The following is an 18,066-nucleotide window of genomic DNA, read 5'->3' as shown; positions in this document are numbered from 1 at the left end:
CTCTAATATTTTCATCATTTATAATTATATGCTTATGAATTTCAACTATTTTGATCAATGAGTTTTAAGAAAAGCATTAAAAATTTTGTTCCGTGAGAATAATGTGATGCCCTCGAAATGGACTTAAATTTTGTTTTTCAATGTTGCACTTAAAGTAGTCATCGGTCAATCATCACGTAGATCAACTATGGCATCGAGTAAATCATCATCATGTGTAGTTAATGATCTTGAAATGGAATCACCGAGTTGTTGGTGTGGTTTGAAAGCGCCATTAAGGATCCCACACCCACAAAAATCCTGGAATAAAATTTTATGCTTGTCTGAATTATGGAACCGTAAATAATTTGCCAACTTTTGTATTGCTTTAATGCATATACAAAATTATTTATACATGAAGATTGAAATTCTTGAATTGTACACAGGAAGAAACAAGATGTCAATTCTTTATTTGGGCAGATATACTTCAATCAGTAGTATCTGACAAAAACCTGACTAGAGAGAATGAAATTCGGAAGAGAGAGGATGCTTTATTGTTGCGTGAGTATGAAGCTCAAAAAGAAAAGGACAAACTAATAGAGAGAGAGAAAATGCTGAAGAAGCAAGAGGACGAACTTCGAAGAAGGCTTAGTAGAGAATAGGGTTGTACGTATATTGTTGTGTCTATATTGGATTGTATCTCTTGTAATAGTTTTTGGTTGGTTCTAAATATTGATGTATCATGTTAGTTTTAAATGTAAATGGAATGATCGGATCCTAACATGTATGATATATTATCTATGAAGTCTTAATTATGATAGCTTATATGGATAGAAGTAAAACTTAGTGCTCTTCATGCCCCATTCATTTGCAAGTTTCATTAAGTTTTTTGGTTAAATGTTTCCAATCCATTCCAGTTCTTCCTTCAAATGAAAAATACAAGCGTTATTTAAATTTTAGTTGTGTTGTCTCAGATATGTGACCAAATTGATGTTATGTAACTCGATGGAGATTTTGCAAAGTCATACAGATGGTGAAGACATGTGGAGATGAAATTGGTGTTGCTTGTGTAGATTTGACCTTTTTTAGATTGAAGCATTTTGGGGGCGGTGCGGTCTTACAGTTCATATCTTGTCATCAATACGCGTTGCCTCTCCGTTTTGATTTTCTTGAAAGTACATAAAGTTCTTAAATCTTCTTCTTCGTTTTGCTCTTGTTGCTTTGTGTCACAGTCAGATCTGAGTTTGCGTTTGGTCTATACGCACATTTGGACATTCTCGTGGGTATTTGTCTTCACATTCTCTCTCTCCCTCTCTTCACCTTGTCCCTTGCATTCTTATTCACTGTTTGGTTGCTGGGAAAACTTAGAAAAGTATTACAAAAGAAAAACAAGAAGAGAATGCTTCATTGTTTTCTTAAAAAATCTGAGGACTCTTGCTTAACTCCTGAATTTTAGGAGTGAAAGTTTCCATTTTCAAAGAAAAAGTTATTAGTAACCAGGCTCAGCCTTGAGGATTATTGTTGTTGGACGGATCAAATTATATTATTTATGCGTTTGCACTTGCCTATTTATTCTGTCTAGTTTTCTTCCCTGTAGATATATGGGTTGGTTTGTTTACTTTTGGATCTTAGATTAACATCTTTCGGTGTTTTGCCAATTATGAATGCAGATCAGCAGGTCAGAAATCTTGAGGCTGATCATATTTGAGTTTTTAGAGTTTAGTATGCTCTTGAGTCAAAGAACACTAGCTTGAAGGCCTTGGGCGAAGACTTTGTTGTATGAAAGATATGGCGTCAGGCGAAGGGAGGCGCCATCGCCACAATCTAGTGCCTCTTGCTGCATTGATCAGCAGAGAGATGAAGAGTGAGAAGACGGAGAAGCCCACTGTGAAATATGGGCATGCGTCTCAGTCGAAGAAAGGGGAGGATTATTTCCTGACTAAGACTAATTGCCAGAGAGTCCCCGGAAATTCTTCATCAACATCCTCTGTATTTGCGGTAATGCTCGCCCTTTCACTCCGTAATTCTATTTTGTCGTGCCACATCTACCGGCACTTCCGTGTTCAGAGTTGAACCATGATGTTATCATTGATTTTATTACTTCTCGGCCTGCATATTACAATTCAAATCTCTTCAATTTAAAGTTCTCTCCTCTCTTAAGCTTTAAGAATAATTTTCTTACTTCTTACATATTAAAAAAAAAAAAAAGGAGTATTTTTCTTACTTCTAAGATCGATGCCTTTGGTGAATCGCATTTCAATGGTGATGAGAAAGAGTGAAGCTGGATGGTCATTGTTTTCTTCTGATATTCAGATCTTTGATGGGTACAACGGAAATGCTGCTGCCATTTTTGCAAGGGAACATCTATTGAATCATGTGTTGGGTGCTATACCATGAGGACTTGGTCAGGAGGAGTGGCTCCAAGCTTTACCTCGTGCATTGGTTGCTGGCTTTGTGAAGACTGACAAGGAATTCCAGAGCCGAGTCATGGAAACTGGCCTCTTTACTTTCTTTTTTTTCTTCTTACTTGCAGTCCGAGTGTATTTGTTATGCATGATGATCAACTAATGTTTCGCCTCCCCATCCGATTATCTCCAGGAGAAACATCTGGAACCACGGCTACATTTGTAATAGTTGATGGATGGACTGTGATGGTTGCATCTGTTGGAGACTCACGTTGTATTCTAGATACTCAGGGTGGCACTGTTGCTACCTTAACTGTGGATCATAGACTTGAGGAGAATGTAGAAGAGTGGGTATCTATTTGAAAGCCCTTAATTATCATGTTTTCCTAGATACACTTTGTAATTTGTTCTTCATCTTTGCAGGAGGGAACGCGTTACGGCAAGTGGAGGTGAAGTGGGGAGGCTTACTATCGTTGGGGGTGCTGAGGTAAGATGTGTGTGTGTGTGTGTGTGTGTGTGTGTCTGTTTGCGTGTATTTTTTTTTCTAGAAAACTGCAGAACTATATTCTGTTTGTGTTAAAACAGATGTTCTTCCCTCAAGTTATGTTATATACTAACATGGGGCGATATATGACCTTTTAACTCTTGCAGATTGGTCCCCTTCATTGTTGGCCAGGTGGTTTATGCCTTTCTAGGTCAATTGGAGACATGGATGTTGGGGAGTATATAGTATTGATACCATACGTCAAACAAGTGAAGGTATTTGTTTATTGTTCTTTTTACTTAATTTTGTATATCCATCATTTCTATCTTCGGCATGAATCCTAATATTCTTATTTTGTATAAAAGCTCTCAAATGCAGGTGGGAGGCTTATAATTGCATCTAATGGCATCTGGGATGCCCTATCATAGGAAATGGCTGCAAAAAAATTTCGCGGGTTGTCTGCCAAACTTGCTGCTAGGCAAGTTGTGAAGGTGATTAAATTCTTCACTATGCTATATCTTCTGGCAAGTCCTGCTTGAATTACCATGTCCTTCTGGTCAGTATTTTAGCACAAATTAGGGTTAATATTATTCTTATGCCAATCTAATGCTTATCCATACTATATTTGATGGAATCTTTTTCAGGAAGCCTTGAGAAGAATGGGCTTAAAGGATGATACAACTTGCATAGTTGTTGACATAATTCCTCTTGATAATTCGGTACAGCCACCAAGTTCTCCTAAAAAGCAGAACAAGCGGAAAGCTCTATTTTTCAGGAAGATGTCACGTAGTTCTGTTAAGAAACTATCAAAGAAGCTATCTGTTGTAGGTATAGTGGAAGAATTGTTTGAGGAAGGCTCAACAATGCTTGCTGAAAGGTCAGTATTTTTCGGACCGTTGTGATGTTTTAATGAACTATTAAGCTTACAATGGTGAACTGCCTGCTGATATCTTTTTTCTACTCCATCTATTGCAGCTTCTCTCTTGTTTGGATTTACATGGCTATAATGGGCAAGTCTGTGTAGCTATAATGGGCAGACGTAGGTTTTTGTCTGGAAAAGAAAACATCTATGTGCATATTTGTAATTTCTTTTTTTGATATGGAACACTTTAATATCTTATATGAAAAACAATAGGATGGAGAATGATGGAGACAGGGAAAGACGGATCTTTTATTCTACTCTCTTTCTGATGACAATGATACTTGTGTTGTTAAGTTACAAATATCCTTGATAAGGAAATTGTATTGCAATATGTGCATTGCTAACTTTATTGACAATGCTCTTGGAGTGTATATGTGGACAACGCTCTTGTTGAAAATATTGATGTTGATAAGATTCTTTAGTGGACTGTAAATTTTGTTTTGTATTCATACAATGAATAGAAATGAGTTGACCTCTGCTTATTGCTGCATTGTTGCTGCCATAGAAGTTCTTGAAAATTTTTTCCTGATTTTCTTTGTGCTGTCAAATAACTTGAGATTATCTTGAGTAACCAAATCGATCTATTTTGCATGGTAGTTACTAATTAAAACTTGCATGATCTTCTCCAGCCCTCCCAAAATGATCCCAGGTAGGGACTTGTATGCATGTGGGAACTTTTAGTTTTATGTCTTGAATTTTAGCTTGACTTTGTAGTTTGAGTTCAAAGCCTGATGTAGCTTACCTCTCCATGTTAGAATATGGTTATTATGGGAAACTGGTGTTCTTGTTTGCTTCCCTGTAGTAGTCTTTAATTTATTTGGCTTTTCAGTTGGGTGCTTTATAGTTCTATCTTAGTTTCTAATAGCATGAACTCATCTTATGAGATTTTTTTCTTTTATTACTGGGTCACACGAGAAATTATTGTCATATGTTTTTTCAGACTGGGAAATGATAAGTCCACAGGCCAGTCGACATCTGGCATTTTCGTTTGTGTTGTATGTCAAGTTGACCTTGCTCCAAGTGAGGGCATCTCTGTCCATGCCGGTGCCATCTTCTCCACCAGCACAAAACCCACCTTGCAAGTGAATGATCACAATGGGTGAAGTGAATCTTGACATTGTCGTTAAGAGAATAATAAAATTAAGTAACCGATATAAGGGTGAAAAAATTAAGGTAACTAGGAAAATTTACTAGTGGCTCAACTAGAGTAAAAAAAATGCTTCAAAATCTATATAGGTCATAAACTCAAATAGTAAATAAAAACCGGAAATGATTTTTTTATCAAATTACCATTCATTAGTTCTATAGGGACGATAGTAATTTCTGTGGAGACTTGGAGAGAATCTATATCTGTGGTATCTTTCACATGTTTCCTTTAACAATTCTTTCAATAATTATTTTGGAGTTGATTGAATATTGTATAGATTGAAAATATATGGGCTTATTTTGGTATACTGCATCTATCATGAAGCATATATAACACTAGTAATTTAGTGTTACTCTTCCTGTATCGAATCTTATTTTTAAAATAAGTCCTCGTGCTATGTCATTTTCTGTAGTCGTAACTATCAGGAACAAAGGCATACCTCTTCAATTTCTGACTTTCTTTCTTTTTAATAGAATTGATTTTGTAATTTTGGAATCAAAATCATACCTCCTCATCAAATACTTATATTTCATAGCATATAATAGTCACAGTTTTGTGATAAGTAAGTTAATGTAATTATTAAAGAAATGCTAAAAGGGTGCTACCCAAATACACAGGAATGTATAGGAGATGCACCTAAAAGCATCTAATGGTGACATAAAATAAAATTTTATCGTTCTGCAAACCTGGCATTATGTTAGATTCTTAAATTTCTAGATGTTGTTTTCCCCCTTTTGTCTTGATTTTGCAGGGCTCTGTGGGTTCTCATCCAGCAAGCATCACCAAAGGGTCTGTTTGTTGTACAATGTCATGGAGCTCCAATCACATTGTGAGGTTACAGAGCTAATATTTCTCCCTTATGAGTGATGAAATAAATTAAAAAGTAACAAACCCCACCTCAGTATATTTAACTATCATGATCAAATGCTTTTTTTAGTTGTCACTATTCTCTCCTGTTTATGACATGATGAGAGGGAACTGACCAAAAGTGCAGCTTTTGTGTTTCTAGCCGTGAAATGGCCAACATAATAATCTAGGATCTACCTTTTAGTTGTTAATATAGAAAGTTCATCTCTCTCTCTCTCTCTCCGTCCCCTTGTTCCCCTTCTTTCTTCTGTCTCTTAATCCATACTTGTGCTCCTATATAGGTCAAAATTTTGAAAGTTCAGGACAGTAGTCACATGAGCTATTATAAGCCTTAGGACATGCAAGATCTTATTTTTGCAATCTTGATGCATTTTAGGACTAGTGGGCCAGCAGTATTAATTGCCTTGAGGCATGAAATGTGGTGAGAGTAATGATATACACACAACATATTGCACAACACATTGAACAATAATGTTATAAAATGAGAGTAGTTTTGTAAAATGATGTGACTTTTATAAGATGTTTTACAAAAATGCTCCTCATTTAAAACATAGTTGTGTAAAGTGTTGTAAAAAATATTGTTTGTAAATCATTTTCCTTGGGAAGAAAAATCTCTTATTATAATTGTGGATAATGATTTGAGTTAATCTTATTATATTCATGAAGGAGCAGATTTTCTAGCTTTTGTGCATTTATTTGCTTGTTATTCAATTTGAAACAAAATGTTTTCCTTACGCACTATCTAGTTCATTTCATTTATATTCTTAATCAAATTGAATTTCAGATAGATGCTCATCTTGCACCTCTGGCTGCAATTGTCCTATGTTCCAATATATGTACATAGCAACTGCTTCTGAACAGGGAACCATAATCAGAGTCCATTTGGTTTCTGATGCAACTAAGGTGGGAGGGGCACAACATCCATTCATTACAACCTAAGAAACGCATCTATGGTACTTGATTTATCTATTTAAATCAGGCTTTCAAAGGCTGCCATTACATATGGTCCACAAGAAAGCACTTTGAATCCAATGTGGCCCTCACTTTAAAGCTCATAAGGAAATTAACTACTGAAAATTTTTCACCTCAATCAAATAGTATCTGAGAAAAACCTGACAAGAGAGAATGAAATTCGGAAGAGGGAAGATGCTTTATTACTGCATGAGTATGAAGCTCAAAAAGAAAAGGACAAACTAATAGAGAGAGAGAGAAAATGCTGAAGAAGCAAAAGGACGAACTTCAAAGAAGGATAATAGAGAATAGGGTTGTACGTATATTGTTGTGTCTATATTGGATTGTATCTCTTCTAGTGGTTTTTGATTGGTTATGAATGTAGATGTACCATGTTAGTTTTAAATGTAAAAAAAATGATCGGATCCTAACATGTATGATATATTATCTATGAAGTCTAATTATGACAGCTTATATGGATATTTAAGTTCAATGTTCTGAATGGTAGTTGGCATGATTTTTGGAGTGATATTTGGCACTGGCAATATTTTTTTTTTTTTATTGATCTTTGGAGTTTGCAATATTTTTGGACGTAGTTGGCTTTAATTTAAGACTGGCAATGTATATTCAAATTTGGATGTTGTATGCTTCCAAAGTCTTCCTTTTGTGGATGACCAAAGAGGTGAAGTTGAAAGGTTATTGGTTCTTATATTTAGATCTTCTGAAGTTTATAACGATATATCAAATTTTGAAAGCATTTACATTGATAATGTCGTCGTTACTCGTAAAAAAGAAGAAGATTGATATGTTGTGCCAAATGAATGATTTTTTAACCCATCATGCCTTCCAGGGATATTCAGAAAGCCACACAGAATTTTCTGCAGTCAACCCAATAAGTAGCCAAATACATAACTCAATTCGCTGATTATAATGAATATGGTGGTGCTATCTTGTTCAGAAAATATGTGCAATATTTATACATTTGATCCCTATCCCCCATCAATTATTCTGTGTGGAAACCCACTTTGGAGCTGGTATGAACATAAAAAGCATTAAAATGACCCCACTTCTCTATATTCCATATGTGCTTGCTCTGTTTTTTAATGTATATATAATACATATATACATAACACACTACAACAGCAGCCATTGTGCAGATATTTTCCAATAAATAAATAAAGATATTTTTTTGAACAAGAGTGACAGAGTTCCATAGTTTCAACAAGTATCTTTAGTCAACCCAACAACAGAGTTGAATCTTCAGCTTCCTACAACAATAGCCAAATGCATCCTCAACTTTCTACAATCATTCCCAAATACATAAATAAAGAAATGCAACTTCGACTTCCTACAATCACTCCCAAATACATAAACAAAATTGAACTTCAGCTTATTCAAAATGTAATACAAAATCACCCAACAGAACATCGTTTTTAGATTCTCAACAGAACACCAACAATACCATATTTTCCTATGCACACTTCCATAACTATTACACAAAATACCCAATGCCCAGATTATCAACCCAACAACAAAGCCACACTCATATGCCGCTCATTCAAATTTCATCGTGTATGCTGCAATTACCCAATCCGCTGCACTGGAAACATAAAAGAGACGGTTATTGAATACGATAACCAAATCCAACAACAAAGCCACCCTCAAAAGTGTTGCAGTTCATGTTTCATAAAGGAAAATTTTGCCATGCATGAAAGAAACACAACTTGAAAATACTAGGCAATAAAGGAAAATGTTGCCATGTTTCATAAAGGAAAAAGTGACAGTTCATGTTTTATTGCTGTAAAACTTCTCATCTCCAATATCAGTGCCAAAGATCAGTACTTGAAAGAAACAAAACTGTCCAAATGGAAAATTTCAACCAAAGACAAGAAGTCAGCAAAATTTTGGACTAACAAAGCCACCAAACTAACCAAGAAAACCAGCAACCATCTCAGCCAAAGGCAGTAGCTACCACCCCACATCTAAGGCACCGGAAATAAATTACCTGCATCTCAAATCTTAGAGTTCTTTTATTAGTATATAAATATATATATATATATGGTATACACGTGTGTGTGTATATTTAGTACTGTCCATTTGGTTCCACGACAAACTTTTATATTTTCTTTAGCAGCACAACCTTAATTAAAGCACTACTAAAAAATTGTCAAACTATTCTCCACTTTATATACAAATTTCTCAAGATTGTATCTATGGTAACTTCAAAATTGATCACGTGGTCATACAAATATTTATTTACCAAAGTCATTCTCCTTTAAACTTCTAATACATAACCTCCAATTTTTTCCTAATGCCCAATTCGGTATGCCCTGCCACTTCAGTTCGGTATCATTTTCATTTTTTTGAGTAACAATGTAACGTCTGTCTTTGTGGTGGGTCTTTCTATAAAATATTTTGAGAAAGGACGACGGGAATTACCGTCCGATTTAAAACTTTTTCCTTCTTCCCAGGGTGCAAGACTCTACGTTTATGAAATAAAAATGTGTTTTTACAATAAAAGAGGTTTACAGCGGAAAACATCAATTTTATTAATAAAAGGCCTCTCTTACACTTAAATGCTCGTGCCTAGACTTTCGTGCTCTTCCCCATGGGACGTGTCTGTCCCAACACGTACTTCATTTCCTTCCCTGTGGGGGGGAGGGACATACATAAAAATTAAAATGAGTCGAAGACTCATAAGCATTACTTCATGCAGTTAAAATATAAGAATATAGGTTTTCATTCATGCATTCATCATTCGTACATACTATACATACATGCATGCGTGCATGCATGCGTTCATTTGAAAATGTCACTGGACGGGATTTTTCTTTGAAAATGGACTTTCTTTTCGTTAAACGTGTCCCCCGTCAATGCCTTCATTTCTGCAAGAGTGCAGTGCCTTCATTTCTTAAAGTGCATTCGTGCGTTCATGCATATGTACATACATACATACATTCTTTCTTATCACTTTCATAGGCCAGTACACACTGTTACGCCCCATGTGTTAGGGTTAGCGGCCCTATGGCCAATGGATTCACCCGTGGCCAGGGGTTGGAATCCCATTTCGTTAGGGTGCAGCACTGGGTGCACTACCAGTACTACTGTCCGGCATTGCAATCTACCCATTCATTCATTGGGTACCCCTTTTCATTCATTCATGTGGCCGTTACGTATCTTCATACATTTCATGCCTTTCTTTACTTTTCATTCTTTCATTCATTCATGTCAGCTCTAAAGAGCTGGAGCTTTCATTCAGTTCTTGCTTTCCTTTAACAGTCCTTTCATGAGAAAACATTTATTTTCATGAGAAAACATCATTTCGTGAGCATGGGCTTGAACATCCTCTTTCATGACATCCACGAGCATCACCTCGTGGCATGCATAAAAGTGTCAGTTTGTACCGTCCATAAAACATAAAGCACGGGCTTAAACTTCGCCTTTCACGGGATCCGTAAGCATCACCTTGAACGTCGGCCTTCGTGGCATCCACGAGCATCACCTCGTGGCGCTTGTGACAGCGTCGGTTCGTAGGATCCATGAAGGCGTCGGCTCAAGCTCGTCTTTCGTGCATTTACATCAGTTCATTTTCATAGGAAATACATACAATAGATACGCCGTATAGTCATCCATTCGTATGCGTACAATTAATAACTTTGGGTGCGTAAAAAAGGGTTTTCATGGAAGGGTCGTACGTACATATACATTCGAAAGCATAGCATCTTCTTTCGTAAGCATTTTCTTAAAGATAAAAGATTTTCGTTTTCCTTTCGTAATTTCTAGAAAACTCTAGAAGGGCATGAACGTAATACTTACCTAGACTCCATGCTACTTTCATACCATGCAGTCCATTCATGCGCGTGTCAGCTGGCAACCTACATGCATACATAACCTTAACGTCATTCTCTATCTAATACATAAGCAACTTAAACTATAAATAGAACTACGCTATTCTTGGAATACTCTCCTTCTATCCCATGCACTTACGTGCCCTTTACTATATTAAAACCTTCGGGGACTGACCACTACGGTCATCACATCTTCCAACTCAACGTCTTGCCTTGAGTGCTCATCCACTAAAGTGAACCCATGATTCACCTTAGGATTAAGACACTAAGACATTCGTCTTATTCTCCTTATTGAACTTATCTTGATGCATGACTCAGACCAACTAAGTCACGCATCACAATCCTAGACAATACACCCATCACTACCTCCATACATCCTAGCCCATACTAAATCCTCATTCCCATCCATACAAGCCACACGGCTCTAAGCCAACTCTGAGGCTTAAGCACTATGTGACTGTGCTCAGGACAGATTACCTATTACATATGGTGAATCTATCTGGCACTTGTGTCTAACTAGATTACACATGTACCTTACCCCTTTATCACCTAAGATCAACATATAACATGTTGATCACCTGCTTGTAGGAATAAGGGATATATTCCGATACCAACATTCTCTTAACTCGGCTAGCATGACTCTTCATGCTATCCGTCCCTTTTGACAGTTCATCCCCACACTTAACGCGACAAGACTCTGTTCACAACTACACCTTGCACCATGTTACATCGCTCGAGACTACAGGTTGCACCATAACTACTTCGGGACATTGTTCCACAATTCCTGACACTATTCACTATGTTCTATGCCCATCAACTGCACAACCATCCTTATATCTGCGACACGTCACACGGAGTGTCGCTGCCTCGTGGAGTACACTCTACGTATACTCCCTTTCCACACGCTACAACCTATCATCAATATGGCATACCCGCCATACGATGCATCACTCTACCATATAAAGTACACTCCGCGTGTACTCCCTTTTCACACGCTGCAACCTATCATCAATATGGCATACCCGCCATACGATGCATCACTCTACCATATAGAGTACACTCCGCGTGTACTCCCTTTTCACATGTTTAAACTTATCATCAATATGGCATACCCGCCATACGATGCATCATTCTACCACATGGAGTACACTCCGCGTGTACTCCATTCATACACACCACATCACCATTATGGCATACACGCCATATGGTGCATCAATCCACCACATGGAGTACATTCCGCATGTACTCCCTTCACACACATTACGCCACATTACCATTATGGCATACTCGCCATATGGTACATCACTCCACCACATAGAGTACACTCCACGTGTACTCTCTTCACATACGTTACGCTATATCACCACTACGGCATACCCACCGTATAGTGCGTCACTCCATTACATGGAGTACATTCCATATGTACTCCCTTCATACATGCTACAACCTATCATCAATATGGTATACCCGCCATACGATGCATCACTCTACCATATAGAGTACACTCCACGTGTACTCCTTTTTCACATGCTACAACCTATCATCAATATGACATACTCGCCATATGATGCATCACTCCACCATATGGAGTACACTCCTCGTGTACTCCATTCATACTCGTTACCCCACATCACCATGATGGCAAACCTGCCATATGGTGCGTCACTCCATCACATGGAGTACACTTCACGTGTACTACTTTCACACACGTTACGCCACATCACCATTATGGCATACTAGCCATATGGTGCCTCACTCTACCACTTGGAGTACACTCCACGTGTACTCCATTCACACTCATTACGCTACTTCACCATTATGGCATATTCGCCATATGGTGTATCGCTCCATCCTCCCGTTACACACATCACGCCATACAAAGTACACTTTATCTGTACTCTTCCCATTCCACACAACGCTACGCCATCCATACAGCACAAGCCCCACAACTACACTGCACAACACAACCACGCCATAATTGCGGCACAACACAGTCCACAACACTTTACAAATACGCCCAACACTTCACAGCGCACTACACAATATGCCCAACACTTCACAGCACAACGCATCACAAAATGCCCAACACTTCACAGTACAACACACCTCCATACTACACAGTCATTCCCCTAATACTAACAGCACAGTCCACAACCTAGTCCACTAATTAACATCTGACATAATTAAAAGGGATAGAGAGTTATACCATCGATGGGATAACCCGTGCGTTGCTCGTTGATCATCACAGCCGATAACGTCGGAGAGGTCATACGTGGCGGCTAACCCGCGTATGTTGACTATTTGGGCGTTTGGATAGTTAGGTGTGGTCTTGGAAAGGCTGGTGATGGCCTTGTGTTGGTGGCTGTGAGGAGCGTAACATGGCGGATCTAGCCGTGTGCAGTGGCAGTCAGTCACCCGCAGTGACTGTCCATCACATGCAGTGGTTACCCACCACATAAAGTGGTGGTTTGGACCTAGGGGTTGGCTAAGGGAAATGCGGTGGATCTCTTGGTGGCATCGAGGTGGCGCCACAGTGGCTCACGGCTGCGGTTCAAGGCTGTGAAGTGGAGGAAAGGCCGTGGGAGAGTGAGAGAGAGTGTGCATGCATGGGTGACAGATCGGGGCCGTGGGTGGTTGATATATCTTGGTGGTGGCCTGAGGAGGCTGATGACGGTGGTTACCCACCGTGGGTGGCTGTGCAAAGCCGTGCGTTAGAGAGAGAGGGAGGCCGTGTGATGGAGGAGAGCTATGGGCCTCGGGTCACGTGGGGGAGGAAGGGGGAGGAAGAGGGAAGTCCATGGTGGCGCCTAGTGGCCATGGGTGCCGTGCACGGCGGCGCTAGAGGCCGTGCACGGTGAAGCCTTGCGTGGGTCTCCTTGTGCGTGCGTGTGTGCGACGGAGGGGGAAGGTGGCTGCATGGGAGTTGCTGGTTTTGCTGGAGGGTGGTGGCCGGTGGCAGAGGAAGTTGCCGTGGAAGTGGTGGCACCGGAGGACGGTGCACGACGGCGCTAAGGACAGCAAGCCCATTCAGGCTTTACACTTCCAAGGGAGAGGAAGAGAGAGCGTGAGAGGGAGGTGCTGGGCTGGTTGAGCTCACCGGAGTGAGAGGAGGCCAACGGTGCCGGCAGTGAGAGCTGCCGACACACGGCGGCGCCGGGCTGAGGCATGGAGCAGTTCGGCGAGAGAGGGGTTGCGTACTATGTACGCTAGGGAGAGGGAGGAGAGAGAGAGAGCTGAGGGAAAAGTGAGGGGAAAGAGAGAGGGTCTGGGTTTATAATCCAGTCCCTTCGTCTTGGGGTCCTCAAAACGATCTAACGTTGAGGAATTAAAATACTGATTTGAAAATGCGTAAACGTTAATTTAATTAAAAGCACTTAGAGGAATTAAGGTAAATATTATTTAAACTAACTTTAGTTTATAAACTAATATTTCTTCATCATTAATAAATGGTGAAGTCTTATTTAATATCTTTAAGAGAATAAAACCATTAAATTAATTAAAGCTTTCAACATAATTTAAATCCCATAATATTTCAAATAACTGGAATAATTTTAATAATTAATATTAAAATGATTTCTCACAATTATAATATTTTGGAGCTTTTCAAAATATTATAATTGTCTCATTTAAAAACAAGTTTAACTCAACGATACTGGAAATACCTCATATAAATATTTCTAGTACATTTAAAACACTGGGTGTGCCTTAGAAGTCACCTAATATCTCGAGAGACACGTCGTCATGGTTCAGCACACATGACGATGCTCGCAGTTGCCAGAAAGAATGGCAGACTGTTGCATAATTCCGTCGTCGGAATTTGCTTACGTCAGAAAGGAGGAGCCTTACGTAAGAAAAGAGAAGCTTACGTAAGAAGAAATGAGCGGGGGTTACAAACAAATTTGATAATATAATCATTTTTTACTACAACATATACAAATAACTCTTTCTAGCTAGCCCCAAAATGTTTACTAATCTAAACTTTTACAACTCAATTAAGATCCCCAAAATGTTTACTAATCTAAACTTTTACAACTCAATTAAGATCAGTTTCATATAAGAATTACAAAAGCATTTCAAGTGATCAGATCAGAATCTTATAATTAGCATGCTTGCAACCGCAAATCAAGGGCACTAGAAATCCAACCAAGCCCATGGCTATAGCCATGGACAAATCCCTCAACCTACATTCAGATTTCAAGTAAAACAGCATACATGACCACCTGATCATGAAGGACTGTGTGTGTGTGTGTATAGATACATATATGCTTGTAAACCAAAGAGATGCATAAAGAAATACAGCATAAAGTTTTCATAGTATTTTATTAAAATGTTTACTAAATTATCCCAAAGAAATACACCATCATGTTGCTTATCTATGTTGGTCATTGGACCAAATATGAGCCATGGTTCATATTTGGTCCAATATTCTTCCATCCAACGCTCATCAATATAGGCTGAAATATAAACTTCCTTTTTCATTTACTGCTCATTGCACCTTTTATACTACTGTTCAACTTTCTAAGAAACAGTCCAATATTTTTTCTTAAATATCATTTTCCAACTTTCCTGCAGCATAGGACGTCTAAGAAGGAATAAATTGGCATACACACTGTCAAATACAGTTTTCTGCCAAATAGTTACATTCTTTATTGCTACACCAGGCCTCTTCCTTCAAGAGCAAACACAGAGTAACCTCAATTATTGCAAGCCTTTTCGCCACAATAAAACTTCACATCTCAATCCCATGCTCATTTTAGAATGATGAAGTGTAAGGAAGCAGAGCAACCAAAATAATCAATTGTTACTTACAGGAAGCGCTTTATCCTATCCAGCAGGTAGTTCACCACCAATGGTACCCATTTGAGCTCAGCGTATTCCTCCTTGTTCTTCGTACCCCATTCAGCAAACTTGGCATCCCATGCAGCTTCAACACCAGCAAATTTGGGGACATCGCCGCTCCAATGCCTGAAAAGAGCAAAAACAATTGAGTGTATATTTAGTACTAAATATTTTTCCACAACAAACTTCTCTAACATGATGAAACGGGCTGAGTTAGTAACCAAATAAGCATAATATTAGCAGGTGCATTCGTGATCCATACTCAACTAGCACAGCTCTATATAAGGATGGAACTCAGTCATAAGTACTGGTGTCATCAGTGACCCATGCTCGACTATATGCCTTAATGTTCAATGTAGCATCTCATTCACCGAATATGAAAACTAAGTTTTACATTTCTATTATTTCTGCATTTTGTTTAATGTTTCCCAATGAAGTAAAGAGTAACAAGTGGAATGCCAATACCCAAGTTCAAGAAACATGATCTAACCATTCTTCTTTATATAGCCCATTAATGTACAGCCACATTGCATATCTATGAATAGCCATAGATTACATATTTGGGATGATAAATAATGTCAAAATGTGGAACTGAGAAAGAATTAACTAGAATACACCTGTTTTCAAATACCATATCCAGATAATTCAAACCATTATAAATGTAAAGCCATAGACAACATGAGCATTATAGCACATTCTTTTCTAGTGTGCTGCACCTTTTGCTTTCTTAATTTTCATGTTAAAAATATTAAATCTATGAGCAATTTCTCAATAATGATCAAATCAAGATCAATTCTAATGATTTGGACAAAGAGGTCCAATAAGAAGTAAGTCAACATCATGTGTACTTGCGCTATGCCTTCTTTAATGGACTAAATGTCCATGATTTTCTACAACACATTCTTGGCTCAGTATTTGTTCAAACTGTCATGTGAGCCCCATTCACATTAAGCTATGATGGACAAGGCTGTGTGAACAGCGCTACAATAACATTAATCCCCAACTTAGATAGAGTATCACAATAAATTGTTCACATACCTGGTCCTTTCAACCAACTTAGCCCACTCCTTTCTGGAAATTAGTTCTTGTGTTTTCTCATAAGGCAAGTTTATACGGTAATTGAGATCACCCAACCAAATTATTCTGCAGAAGAAAGTAAAATGATGTTACTAAACCAACTCCTTCTGAAGAAGGACGAAGATGCTCCTCAAACATACCAGTGAAATGAAATTAGAAATTACCAAAAATTTATTTAATAGTTCATACAGATGATTTTAATATATCAGTAGATAATGTAAATAGTAAGCAAGAAGATGCTTTTATTTAATTTTACGAGTCACAATACTTTTGCACTTAGATCTGAGCACAATCAATATGGCGGTATCCAACCTGCAGCAGAGAATTTACATGGTAGAAAGGTAGTTACAAACATATTCAAATAATTACTCGCACAAAAACTCAGCAAGAGATGACTGCACTTCTTGTTAAGAAAATGCACGAAACGTTTGATCCTACAATTCCAACATAAGAAAAAAAAAAGATGTTCCAAGCCCTACGCACAAGACCTCTCTCCGCAAGTCTAAGGCATTTCAGCAGAAGAAAAATCCAACAAGATATTGCACATTTGAGAAGTACACATGTAAAATGTGCAATATGTGTACTTCTCAACTTAGTTTTAGTGTTAGAGATGTTCAATTAAAACGGTGAAATGCTAATTTTCACCGGTTACTAAACACCCCCCTATCCATTATGTTGCAACAATCATTGCACCCAGTCGGGGATGAAAAGAAGATTGTATTAAGGAAATCGTTGCACTGCACATCAAAGAAACACAAGTTGATGAGGATGATGGTCAGATCAAATTTCACAGACTTAAGGTAATGTAAATAGTGAAGCTAGTGGTGATACAGCTTGAATTACTCCTCTAAATCAGTACAAAAGCATGGATGAGAAGATATTAGAATATTAGAAGTGCGATCCTTTATTAATGTTACTGTTTTTTATAGATTGTAATTGCAAACTTAAGTACAGATACCGAGACAAACTCACCCATCATACACTGGTTTGTGCAGGACCATGAAGAGCTTTGGCAGTGTATTCTCTAAAATACTCGGGAATAGACAAACCCATGAACAAAATTATGCCAACACTTGTGCAGAGAATAGGAGAAGAGAAGCTATGAGCATAACTCCCACCAACAAGACCGAACAAAACACAATACACAGCAACAAATATAGTGAAGGGTATTGATGCCTTAATAAGGCTCCAAATTTTCCTGCACCAATCAAGAAATCAGAGTGAAGTTTTAAACAGCGAAAACATTCATCTCAAGAGCAAGAAGCGTGATTATACAGGCAAGTACATTGAATAAACTATGTATTATGTCCCTCACCTAGCATAGAGAAGAATATCATAAAACCAGCAGAGAACCTTAAATCTTCACCTTGAGAACCTTATGAAACAGCATACAGTTTGTTTCACAACTATGAAACAAGAAGCGTATGTGAACAATCAAAAAATAATTTCCAGTTGAACCAGAGAGCTTTCCAATCAAAGTCCCATGAGATAGCTGTTCAAAATTTCTCTGGCCTCCAATGTATTTTAGAGTAGAACTAGGACCAGCAGAA

The 18,066-nt window shown here is 38.2% G+C and overlaps 1 pseudogene; it reads left to right on the top strand.

Annotated features, from left to right (window-relative positions):
- The first annotated feature begins 1,143 nt into the window (after positions 1-1,143).
- Positions 1,144-4,890, top strand: LOC121253415 (annotated as a pseudogene).
- Positions 4,891-18,066: the final 13,176 nt, after the last annotated feature.

This window comes from Juglans microcarpa x Juglans regia, chromosome 2S (assembly GCF_004785595.1).
Source record: "Juglans microcarpa x Juglans regia isolate MS1-56 chromosome 2S, Jm3101_v1.0, whole genome shotgun sequence".
Classification (NCBI taxonomy): Eukaryota; Viridiplantae; Streptophyta; class Magnoliopsida; order Fagales; family Juglandaceae; genus Juglans; species Juglans microcarpa x Juglans regia.
Note: the sequence above shows the minus strand (reverse complement) of the source record. Positions and strands in the feature narration are given on the sequence as shown.